The sequence below is a fragment of the Sorex araneus genome, chromosome 6, assembly GCF_027595985.1.
Source record: "Sorex araneus isolate mSorAra2 chromosome 6, mSorAra2.pri, whole genome shotgun sequence".
Taxonomy (NCBI): Eukaryota; Metazoa; Chordata; class Mammalia; order Eulipotyphla; family Soricidae; genus Sorex; species Sorex araneus.
In genome coordinates, this window is record NC_073307.1 from 35,607,006 (window position 1) to 35,620,249 (window position 13,244).

Genomic DNA, 13,244 nt, shown 5'->3' on the forward strand with positions numbered 1-13,244 from the left:
AGACTTAGGAGCTGAATGAGCTGAAATTGGGGAATATGACTTTGACTTTCTCACAATAAACATTTCTCTCAGCCAGCACATTTAACTCCCTTCTTTTGTGCATAAAATTCTTGTGTTAAATATGTTCTCTTTTAAATACATCTTTCTAACGCATCTCAGTCTTGGACTTAGGTAGAAAACTCTAGCTCAAGGCCAGAGTTTTAAGAAAAGTACATGGGCTTTAAGTTGTTTTCATATTTTGGATTGGTGAACCTGTTAGACAAGAGTAAGCTCTGCTGTGGGGTGACATTTCTTTGACCCCCTCACTCTCAGACTGTCCCTCACAGAGCTGGGAGTCTTCCTCACCAGGCTTAGCAGGCAAAAGGAAACAGCCATCCTGATAGAATTTTTGTTATCTCTTTTAGTAAAAAGTTAATTTCCTTTCTTCTTATACTGTCAGATATCACTCTCCCCCCACACACAGTCTCCAGCTCCTACTAAATTATGAGCATTCAAGACTAGCTTTTCTAGCAGTCTTGAATCAACAATTTAACCTATCTTAAAGCAAGTCACTTGGCCAATTTAGTCTACCTTCTCACATACCTCCAATAACAGGACAGCCATTTTCAGGTGAATCTGATGCAGGCAGAAAAGTGCTAGAAGGTTGCACAGGTATGTCTGGGACACATAATCAGCCATGTCAGCCTTTGGTAGAAATGTGACATTACTTATCTGTCCCATTATCCCATCACCTTCCCAGTCTTCCACAGATTTTATTTCTACACCAGGTCAATTATCTATTCTATTTAAATTTAAAATATTTGTCTCTTTCTCCGGTGTGTAATTGTAGCTTGATAAAGAATCTGAGTTTATGAGTCCTAGTAGGAGTGGGATATTTTTCTTGTTTTGCTATGAATTTCTGAAGTTCAGTGGACTGGAATAGAAACAGTGGGGTCTGAGATTTTATTCTGCCACTTATTACATTTATAAACTTGGAAAAGCTAGTTATTTTTTGACAATCTATTCTCATTAGTTGACAGGTGCTTTATTATATCTGTCCTTCCATTTTATTTCACATGACTATTGGAAAAATTGAATAATAAAAGTACCTTGTAAACGGAAAAGAAAAAGAATAGCTTTTCTGATTCCCACCAATTTTTCTTCCCACCCTCCTTTCCTGGCAAAGGCATGGGAGAATGCATACTTGGGGCTGTTCCTGGGAGACTTTCCATAAACCTATCACATCTGGGCTGGGAGAGGTTGACGATGGAGCTGCCCCCATCTGTACAGTCAAGAGCACTGGAATTCGTAGCATTAGATCTGACCACCGAGTCCCCAGACACTTTCTTCCCAGCACACTTCGCATGCCGTGTGTCTGGACAAATAGCTCCTTCAGCTGTGTGGAGTTCTCTGCCTGCGGTTTCAAGCCTGACAGGATGTGGCAGCCCTGACTCTGGATAATGTAGTACAAAGCACCAAAATGCATCAAATTAGAAAATGGAAACTTTTCCTTGCCTGAACTGTAATTTAGCTGTCACTTGGCTTTAAAGCAGCTGAAAACAATTTTTTTTTGGAAAGAGAATGTTTATTTCCTGAAGTTTTGTGAATAATTATAGGCCTATTCTCTACATGGTTGACATTCCACCCGCATTTCCCATAACTCTGTCAGCAGTGGCAGTTGCTTGCACATACATATGGCGATTTTGGCATTCAAGGAGGCTGTCACAGAATGTGTAGCACCTTTGATCTCAGATTTGAGTCAAGCTTTACCTTCCACTCCCTCATCAAGCTCAACACACACTGCGTGTGTGTGTGTGTGTGTGTGTGTGTGTGTTGTGTTTCAGTTTGTGCTGTCTAAAAGCTATGAGAAGGATCTGCAGGGAAAATTCCTGATGTTCCATCTGTCTTACTACAGGAAGGGAAGGGCAAGATGATGAATTTTTCATGAGCCATTTTGCCTCGCACACACTGAGAAGCCTTTGCCTTTGCCTTTCTAGAGGTAGCTTTTGACCCCACAAGGTGAGGGGAGTCTGAAGCCCAATGCTATTGTTAGGGAATAATTATCATCAAAGGGTTTTACATCAGCACCCAAGTCAGCTCAGGAAGGCCATATATTTTGAAATGCTTACACCTTGTCTTCTTTAAATGTGTGCTCTGTAGGTCCAATTAATGAAGGTCAATGGGTTTGGTAACAACAAAAAAAAGCTTTTTATATTGCTGAAAAGAAGCACTTAGAGGCAGAAATGTGCAAAGTTGATTATAATATAACATATAGCACTAATAAGATGAGTCTACTGTACACATTTAGTAGAGTTATTGTTCAGACATTGATGAGATTTTCTGGATTATAGAATCAGTTGAATCTCAATTCTCTTGAATATTGGGAATGATATTTAGAAAGGCGTGTGATATTTAATTAATAACCCTTGTAGTTGGACAAAAATCCTTTTGCCAGGTTCTTGAAGATGATCTCTGTTTTTCACTACCTTTTTGGGAAGACATCATTCTCTCTATTTGGTTTTCTGTTTATTTTGTGTTGACATGACATAAGTTTACAAGAGGGTAAATGTTTACATTTTAGGGGAAACAAACATAAACTACACTGTGATTGCCACACCATGACCATCACCAAAACCCCATATCCATCCCCAACAGTTTCTGGGACACTTTTTACACCCACCCTCTCCTTGGTAACATCAGTTCTGTGGTCAGAATCTAAGGGTTTAAGACATTATTATTTTTATTTTCTAGGGAAATTTAAAATAAGAGAAGTCGCTTTGCTGTGACTGAGCTTGCAGATGGAAAAAAATTCAAGGTTCATGATGCCTTGCTTAAAAAATTAGATTTGGTAGCCAAAGAGATAATATAGGGATTAAGGTACATTCCTTGCATATGGCTGACACAAGCTCATTCACCAGCACCTTGTGTTTCCCCTCCAGGAGTGGTACCAGATATCCCATAGCACCACTGCAGTGACCCCAGACCCCCCTGTGAACTGTTGGAGTGACACGGGTCATTGCCAGCAGCCAGGTCCCTGAGCAGCACCACATCCTGAAACACTTGCATTGTATGACTGGACAACTGGTACCTCTTGGTAGCTTTCCCAAGTAAGTAAACACAAAAATAATTTATTTCAAGAAGAATAACCTTAATTGCCAAACCCAGGATCTGGATATCTGGTACAGTTTTATGAACAAGGCAATAGTAATTTCATATACATTTTGTTGCCTTCCAGACAATAACAATTTGTTTCTTTCTTGTAAAAACTTTTAGAACATCTTATACAGCTTCTAATTATTTAAATCTCATTTGGTTCTAACTTCCTGAGCTGTAGAGATGAAAGCACAATTTTTGGCAGTGATAACTTAATATAACTGTCTATTGGTTTGTGAAAGCTTGAAACTCAAGGTATTTAAAAATGACCACAGTTTCACATTGGCTCTAATTTAATGTCAGCACCTTCTTCTCTGAGCTGACAAGTGACCATGTACATTTTAGAGTAGGAGTTTTCAACATTTTTATACCTATGACTATTGAAAATTGCCCTCACAGAGTCACAGTTAAAAAATGCATCACTAATTTTTATTACCATAATTATAAACAACAGCAGTGTGTACTTTTGTTTAACTGAGTCAGTTGAAAGTAATTATCATTTGAGATGTCATCTCCAAGAACATTTGCATTGTATATATGAGTATATGTGTGTTTGTGTGGGTTCATATAAGTAAATATGTATGTGTGTATATATATATGTGTGTGTGTGTTTGTGTATTTATAGGCTTAGGGAAAATTGGAAATATGTAGATGTAAGAATCCAGGCAACAGTTAATAAGGTAAATGTCTCACCTTTATTCAACAATACCTATTAAGAAGCAATGGAATACTGGTTTTCAACCCACTTGGTCTCATAACATTTAGTAATTTCACTTTCAGGGAAGACTTATTCTGTGATTCCATAGTTTTTGCACCCGTGTCTTGGAGAAAAAACAAGCTGAAGTCCATTTTCTATTTATGTTTAGAAGGTTTCTTTTGTGTTTCCTTTTGAATTGAATCACTGTGAAATACACATTACAAAAACTGTTCATTAAAGAAAGAGACAAGACATAGAAAGAGTGCACTCATATGTGGAATATAAAGTAGCTGAGAGGTACAAGCTTACAATGATGCAATTTCTGGCAGATATTTCTCTGGACTTAGTTATTAAAGTACTAAAATACAGAAATCCAAACCCATGCGGCTGCTAGTGTGGCCTCTCGACCTCATATCTCTTCATTCTCAGCAATGGAAAACAAATTATCAAATGCTTTCTTTTCAGCAGGTCGACTTTAGGGGGGAGAAACTCCAAATCAGTAATAGTGAGTTTCTTTGTTGAAATATTGAATGTAATCAAGGTAAAGTGAAAGTAAAGTGAAATTTACCAGTTACACATGTGGGGTGGGGATCTGGGGAGGTGGGGGGGAGGGGAGAGGAATACTGTGATTCTTGGTGGTGGAATATGTGCACTGATGAAGGGATGGGTGTTTGAGTATTGTATAACTGAGACTTAAACCTGAAAGCTTTGTAACTTTCCACATGGTGATTCAATAAAAGAATAAATTAAAAAAAACTGTTCATGATTTAGTTTCAGTCATACAGTGTCCCAGCACCCAAACTTCCACCAGTGTACCAGTGTGCATTTCCCACCACCAATTCCAATTTTACCTCCTGCCTCCACCACTCTCTCAGCCTGTCTCTATAGCAGGTACTTTTCTTCCTCTCTCTCTTTTTCTCTCTCTGTCCTTTTCTCCCCCTTCTTCTATCCCTCCCCCCTCCCTCCTCTCTCTTTCTTTCTGCCCCTCACTCTCTTGAGCATTATGGTTTGTAATACAGATACTGTGGTGCCATGTTTGTCCCATTACCTACTTTCAGCTCTCAGTTCTTATCCCCAGAGATCATTTCCAATTTTTTTGTCATGATGGTCCCTTCTCTATCCCAACTGCCTTCTCTTCCAACACTTCAGGCAGGCTTCCAATAGTGGACCAATCCTCCTTGCCCTCGTTTCTACTGTCCTTGAGTTGTCTCATATTATAATTCTTTATATCCCACAAATGAGTGCAACCATTCTATGTCTATCCCTCTCCTGACTCATTTCACTCAGCATGATAGTCAGAATCTGGAAACAAACTGAGTGTCCAAGAACACAAGACTGGTTAAAGAAACTATGGTACATCCACACAATGGATTACTACACAGCTGTTAAAAAGTCATGAAATTTGCTTATGAATCTAGTTTCTATTTAACAAATATTCAGAAGATAAGTAGATGGTAATTGAGAGAACATTAGTTTGTTTATTGTGCATGTTTTAGGGTATAACTTTACTCATCTTCAAATTACATGTTATTGCACCCCACCACATATTAGTATTCGTCCACTAGTCTATGGGGCTCCCTTTTCCTCCCCTCGAGTAGTTTTGACTCCACAGGCTGAGCTCAAGGGTTTGTTGTTTTTCATTTTTTTTGTTTGTTGTTTGTTTCCTTTCTTTATTTCTCTGTATTGCACATATAAGTATCTTTCTCCTTTTGAATTACTTCATTTGCTTTACCCTTTTCTAGCTCTATTCAAATTGCTGCAAGAGGCAAGATTTAATGTTCCTTAGTAGCTGCATAGTACTACTTTGTGTTCACATACCACATCATATTTGTTCACTCATCTCTCACTGGGCACTAGGGTTTTTTCTGCATCTCGGCTATTTTGTGTTTGGGTCTCTTCTAGGCATCTCGGGCACTGTCTCTGGATTGTAAGTGCTCACCAAATGTTTATTGAATGAAAAAAGGAAAAAAAGTTTAAATTGAATCCATGCTACTTGTGATTTGTAAATTCCTGACTAATATATTCTGCTGCTCTTCTGGTTACAACCTTCCATACCCCTTCTTATACTTGGCCAGCATTATTTGTTCAGCAGATTTGTCAGTGCTATCTCACTATCCTTATTTTTACAGGGTGCAGTGTAGCAATGCTCTATACAAGAAGTCATGGTACTCACCTTCACATACACAAAAAGAAAATAGCTCATTCACTGTGTAATTCGGGGCACAATTTTTAAATTTTTCATAAGGTGAAGGACAACAGCCAGTATGGAGTACTTCATAGGATGCTTCCTGGAACAGAAAATAATTTTTAAGATAAAAAGAATTCTACAAATAATATCGTATATTACATAATTGTTTGTGTAAGGCTACACCTCGTGTTATGTCCATTTACTTTGTGGTCTAAAGAATTTTGGGATTTCCAGGAGGAAATTACTAATACTGGCACTCAGAAGTTTGTCCAAAGATTGTACCTGCTGCCACCCTCATTCACCACAAGAAGAGATAGCAGGAAGCAGATATGTCTGCACAATTCTCACCCCTCACCAAATCAGCCAAATCAAAACTTGGGGTCTGATGTAGCAGGGAGTGTAGGAATCTTTGGCATGTCTTTGGTTCTGGAGGAAACAAGCCATAGACCACCACAAGTGAAAAGCCACATCATTGTCTTAGGTATGACCTTGAGTTCATCTCTGCTGCTCTCTGTATGCAAGCCTTGGCCAAGAGAAAGTAGTGACTGTCACACCGAAAAGTTTCTGCTGGACTAGCTGGTTCATGGAAAGGCTTCTCTACATACCGGGCTTCAGGAACCCCAAGGACAGAGGAATACTGGGAATTATAGGAAGGGAATTAGGATTGTCCCTAAATGCTTTTATTTCCAACACCCTCCTCCTCCCCACCCCCCACCTCCCATTTTTATTTATTTTTACTTTTGGGCCACAACTTGTAGTTATCAGGGCTTACTTCTGTCTATGCACCCAGGGATTATTCCTGGTGGGACTCAGGGGCCATATGTGGTGCCAGGGACTGAACTTTGTTGACTGCATGCAAGCCAAATGCCCTCCCCACTGTACTATTGCTCTGCCGCAGCCCCGCCCTACACACACAGGTTTTTAAACTAACATTTTAAGCTAACACGTGTCAAACAGGAAAGTGAAAAATGCAAGAGATGTCTGATTTTTCCTTGCAGGTCCTGTTTATATACCTACGCAACTACAGAGGCATTCTGGATGTTTCCTATCTTTTTTCCCTTACTTTTCTGTATGTTTTTGGTATTGTTTGTTTTGGGTCAGGTTGCTCTGCCAAGGCTCTTCCACATATAAGGCAAGCACCCTTACCCTTATTATTACTTTTGAAACTTTAGCTTTTAACTGTATTCTAGAGAAAATAGGGAAAAATTGAAATTAGGGGGGGGACCAAAAAACAACCCAACACCCTGTGTCTTATGAACAGAGCAGAGCTGCAGACAAGGAGAGGCAGTCTGGATCCAGGACAGGAACTGAGAAAAGCCAGACCTCGGAGGGTAGGAAGGGGGTGATTGGCTGCCTGCAGGCAACAACTGGATAAGAATGATGGGAAATTCTCCCTCTATCATCTGAGCAGAGGGTTAAGAACCAGGAAAGCAGGACACCGTAGAAGAAAGGGAGGCCAGAGATACAAGCTGCTTACTTGAATAGTTTGACAGTAAATGGGAAAGTTAGAATTGTAGACACTAGACAGGCTTCCGAGGTCAAGTGAACTTTTTCTAGCAGAACAGATAGTTAAGTGTGTTTGAAGGTGACATGGCGAGAGCCTTGAGCTAGGATTTGGTGGTTCTTGGGGGAGTTGGGGATACCTCTCCCACGGGGGGTTGGATGGTGCTAGAAAGAGAGGAAAGGACCACAAAAGGGATTCGGTGGAGAGAGGGACTTGGGGTAGAGATAAAGAGGAAACCTGAGTGCTGGGTGTCAGTGGCAGACAGAGATGCTGACTTACTCAGGTGGTGAAAGAAACTTTGTAACTTCTTTCTCTTTTATGACCTCCAGGACAGAGCAGCAAAGGCATGTTCCAGGTCCCCCTCTAGTTAAAAAAAACGTTTCACCCCGCTGGCTCTGGAGTGATAATACAGTGGATAGGGTGCTTGCCTTGCCCGCCACCCACCCAAGTTTGATCCCCAGCACCACATATGGTCTCCCGAGCTGGCCAAGAGTGATCCCTGAGTGCAGAGCCAGGAGTAATCCCTGAGCACTGCTTTGATGAGGTGCCCGAACAGAAACAAAGCAGAAATCCTTCTCCGTTGTGGTTGTGGTGTAATGGCCCGTTGGATTTCTCTATCTGGTTTGTTATCAGTTCTTCCCTCTCATCCAAGCAGTCTTTCAGCATTTTCACAAGGTTGCCCCTCTCCCTCCTAGTCCCTCACCCACCGTTCCCTCATGTGTTCCTTTACTTTCTCTCCAATGAAAAGATGTGCTTGTCTCTTAAGAGAAAGATCACCTGAAATGAATGGAACTTGAGCGTGGCGTGGGTTGGCAAACTTTCCTGGTTTCCCATTTGATTTGTGTGTATGGTGTGCAGTGACTGGAGGATTCTTCAGGGTGCCCTTTCCTTTAATCCTCTTCTGGTTTATACCTTGGTCATCTGAGTCCTTGAAACCAGTGGATTCCAGAGCTGGGAATGTGGGTACTGGGCCATAAACAGTACCCAGAGTGGGGAGAAAGTTGGAATAGAGAAAGCAGTAAGATATCTCTCCTTGTTATCTAAAGTTATGGCATTCTTCTTCAGATAATCTGCAAGAGAAATGGCTAGACCCTGTTGTCTAGCTTATGTGTCACATGGTCACACTCACATGGGCTCTTGGCATCTTCTATTACAACCTTTAGCAGTTGCATGATGCTTTGCTTGTTTTCTTGAATCTGAGCTTCCTCTTGCTGATTTTAGGCAAGTCCACTTTGCAGAGGTCCCATTGCTTGCTTGGACTTCTCTAAAGAGTTGAATTTTCATGATGTTCCTGACAAAATCTTATAAGCATATTTGCCTATCTTCATAGAATGACTGGAAGCATACCTGTGAGCAGTATGTCATTTGTTGTGTAGATTTTTTTGCACTGCTGCATAAGCAGCCCTGCATTTCAGGAGCTGTAGTGTGGCCTTTATCATGGCACAAGTCTGGTATAGAGGCCACTGGAACCTAATTGGTAGGGAGGGGCTCTGCCTCCTATTCTGGAATAGACCCAGTGAGGTCAGTCAGAGGCAAAGCTCACCTGGAATGACGGAGCAGTGGGCAGAAGGTCATAGAAATATTGTAAAAATACTCTAAAAATACTCTCCCTAAGCTACCACCAAACTGAACCATAAAGCAGCCTCTGTGGCAGGGAAAGAGAGCTCCGAGGGGTGGAGGCTGGAACATGTACTTTGCATGCAGGAAGCCCAGGATTAGTACTTAGCACTGTCTGTTCTGCAGAGAATCACCAGGAATCACACCCAAGCTGAATTAGCCCCTGAACACTGCAGGATGTCACTAAAAACAAGTAAACAAAAAGTCTTGTTTACAAAGAGGAGGTAAGTGCTCCAAGGAATGGGGGAAGACGAACCTACTAGTGGACTTCACCTCTCATCAACACAGATTTTTCACCTTGCAATTCTGTTGTCCCTGAATATCATAGTGTATTTGCGTAGCCCTTTGAAATCGTGGGCCTGTGAACCAAGTGACAAGCATGTTAGATTATCCTGCATGTTATTGGATGCTGCATATCAGCATCCAAACTCCCTATCTAGAAGACTGAAATGCCAAGTGTAACTTGGATCCAATGCACAGTTTCAAAGGACGTAAAGTCACAAGACTTATTATTCACAGACCCTAGAAATAGGGGCCGAGGAATAATGAGTTGGATCAAAGGCAGGCCTTTCTCCCAGGGCACCAGTGAGCCAGAATTGGGGAGCACCCATAGCAAACACCTGCTTAAGGTGTTTGTATAAAGTGGTTCGGGAGGAATTACAGATGTTTTCTTGAACTCTACTCTAAATGGTTCTTTGAAAGAGTGCTCTGGAGAAAACTAGGAATCCTGAGCTTGCGGGCCTGTCTCCATACCCAGATTTTGCCATGAGTGGGGTCCTCCTGTGAAAAATGCCCAGGAAGCCATGCAAAAGATTTTATGATTACACCTAGATTGAGGAAACATTTTTATTTTGAAAACACACTTTTACTTCTTTGTTTTTTGAGGAGGCAAGGTTGGGCCACGTCAAGCAATGGTCAATCAAGCTAGGCTTGACCACATGCAAATCAAACCCGATCACTCCTGTACTAACTCTCTGTGCCCTCTATCATAGTTTTAAATTTATTAATTCACAGTAACTTTTTAAGGTGCTTCAGTACCTCAGATGCTCATTTAGGGTCTCATTTTCTCCTTGCTATAGTTATAGGACTCATGGGGAATAGCCTTCACAGTGGTGCTACTGGTTGTCTAACTCTTTGCCCTCAGAGGGAACCCCCTTGTCATGTGATGTGATCACCATCAAACTGAACTCTCTATATTGACATAAGAGATGTCTTTTTTCCCTGAGTTAGAGTGGGGACAAAATTGTAAATGCAGTTCCATGGCCCAGTACTGATTCAAGCAGACTATTATGTCTGGCAGGAATTCTATAAATTGTATTTTCCTTCAAGATTTAAAAACTCTCTTCAGACTCATAGGTGTAGATATCATTGCATCCTAAAATTTAAGTGAGCAGGTTTTGCATTTTATGGCTTTTATTCTTTTTTAGAAAATGAGAAGCTAGCTTTGTGAGTCATAGCAGTCTTTATCCACTTGCTGCTGAAAACTACACAATTGAAATAACTTGTGCTTTCTTTAGAATTATAAAAAAAGAATTTTAAAAATAGTACCTATGATGACAGCTTAGATTTACAAAAAAATCTCTTCAAACATTTTCAAAGTACTACAGAGACTTATTAAATCTCTCCCTGGAGTGGAAATGAACAGACTGAAAGAAAGTAAAGCAATGAAGTCACATGGTGCTTCCAAGCTTTGTTATTAAGTGATGGAGGAGCAAAGAATATAATCAAGACTCACCCTGTGACAGAGCTTCAGTAGACCCAGAACTTGATCTGAGGAATAACGTTAGCGTGCTTGACACATTCGCTGCCATCTCACTAAACTATACCACAATGTATCATGAACTACACAATATATTGTCAAACTCTCAAGGTAGTGGTTGCGTAGCTGAAGAGGTAGATTTCTTTCTGTATCAAAATGAAGAAGGACATAAACCTTATCAGGATAAATGTTTCGTTGAGCTGGTAAGATCTTAACTAACCTGTTTATCTCAACTTATTCTTGAGGTAATCCTGCCATTTTTGTTTGGCTTTAGGCCTATTTCTGGAGGTGCTCAGGGTTTACTTCTGACTTATAGCTCAAGTATCATTTTTTAAAGTTCTCAAACCATATGTGGTGCCAGGGATTTAACTAGGGTTAGCCATGTGTAATACAAGTACCTTAATACCTATAACATCTCTCCAGCACCAGTCTGGGCTTTTGTATACTAAAAATTGTGGGCCTGTCAATAAATAATAAAGAACATTGTCCCAGAGTAAGTACCACAGGTTTTCATTATCAAAAAGCAATAATGAGCAGGAGCATTTAGAAAGCAACTATAAGTGCACTTAGGACCTCAAAACCATCATAAATGCATGGCCCCACACTTTCAAAAAAATAAGGTCTGTGGAGGTGAAGTCAGGGAGATTTCCAGATATCTCCTAGGGTACAGGTGTATTATGGTAAGACCAGAGCACTTAATTTAATTGAATCACTGTGAGATAGTTACAAACCTTTCATGTTTAAGTTTTAGTCATACAATGATCGAACACCGATCCCTCCACCAGTACACATTTTCCACCACCAGTGTCCCCAGTATTACTCCCCTTTCTATCCCTCCCCCTGCCTATATGGCAGACAATTTCCCCCATACCCTCTACTTTTGGGCATTATAGTTTGCAATATAGATACTGAGAGGCTATTACATTTGATCCTTTATCTACTTTCAGAACGATTCCTCCAACTATCATTCACTTAGTGATCCCCTCCCTATTCCAGCTGCCTTCTCCCCAGCTCATGAGACAGGCTTCCAACTATGGAGCAATATTCCTGGCCCTTGTGTCTACTGTCCTTGGGTGTCAGTTTCATATTATGTTATTTTATATTCTACAAATGAGTGGAGTCATTCTATGTCTGTCCCTCTCTTTCTCACTCATGATAGCATGATACTCCATGACCATCCACTTATAAGGAAATTTCATCTTTCCTAACAGTTGCATAATATTCCATTGTGTAGATGTACCAAAGTTTCTTTAACCAAAGTTTCTTTCGCCTGTTGTTGGTTACTTGGGTTGTTTCCAGATTCTGGCTATTGTGAGCAGTGTTGCAATGAACATACAGGTGCAGATGTAATTTCTACTGTGCTTTTTTTGCTCCCTTGGGATATATTCCCAGAAGTGGCTGGGGTCATATGGAAGCTCAATTTCTAGTTTTTGAAGGAATATCCATATTTTCTTCCAAAAAGGCCTGACCAGTCAGCATTCCCACCAACAGTGAAAGAGTGTCCCTTTTTCCCCACATCCACACCAGCACTGGTCCCATTTGTTCTTTTGAATGTGTGGCAGTCTCTGTGGTGTGAGATGATATTTCATTGTTTTTTTGATGATTAACAATGTTAATCATCAAAACATTTTTTTGACCAGAGCACTTTTAATAGAGTAGCTATTCTAATTTTGTAACTGGTCAGCAAATTCCATGACATATCAACAGTCTCAGAACTGATGACTTGACTCTGAAGTAGTGTCAAATCTGAAAAATGTTGTGAGTACTAGAACTCTGTCCCTGCTGACAATGGTATTTTCTTCAAATAATCCAAGTCAATGATGAATGAACTCAAAGCAACACATCTCCACTATCCTACCACATAATAAACTGATGCAAAAGAAAATTGTATTTTGGAGAGGTAAATTTTTATTTCCTTATATTTCAGCCATTCTCTTATATAAAATATCAGCATAGACTAAAACATCACAAGACACACAATAAAACATAAAAATGGCATCTATGGTCAAGGTGAGAAATGGTCGATAGAAACCAGTCTGGAGATGTGGCAAATATTAAAATCATCAGATACCTTTTTGAAATATACATGGTTTTTAAACTATGATAGAAATGACCAAGGAAAAAGAAATTCTATAAACATCCGTAAGTGGTATTATCAGAGATGCAAAATGATTTTCTAAAGTTCAGAAATGTTAGAAATAAAAATATACCACATCAGAAAAATTCTTTGAAGGGTTTCATCATATTGCACATATTATAACTTTCAGCCAAGTTGAGTCAATAGAAAATATAAATTAAACAGTAAAAAGTTGCTGAGTATCTGATGTCTGCGGGAAAATAGAAAATG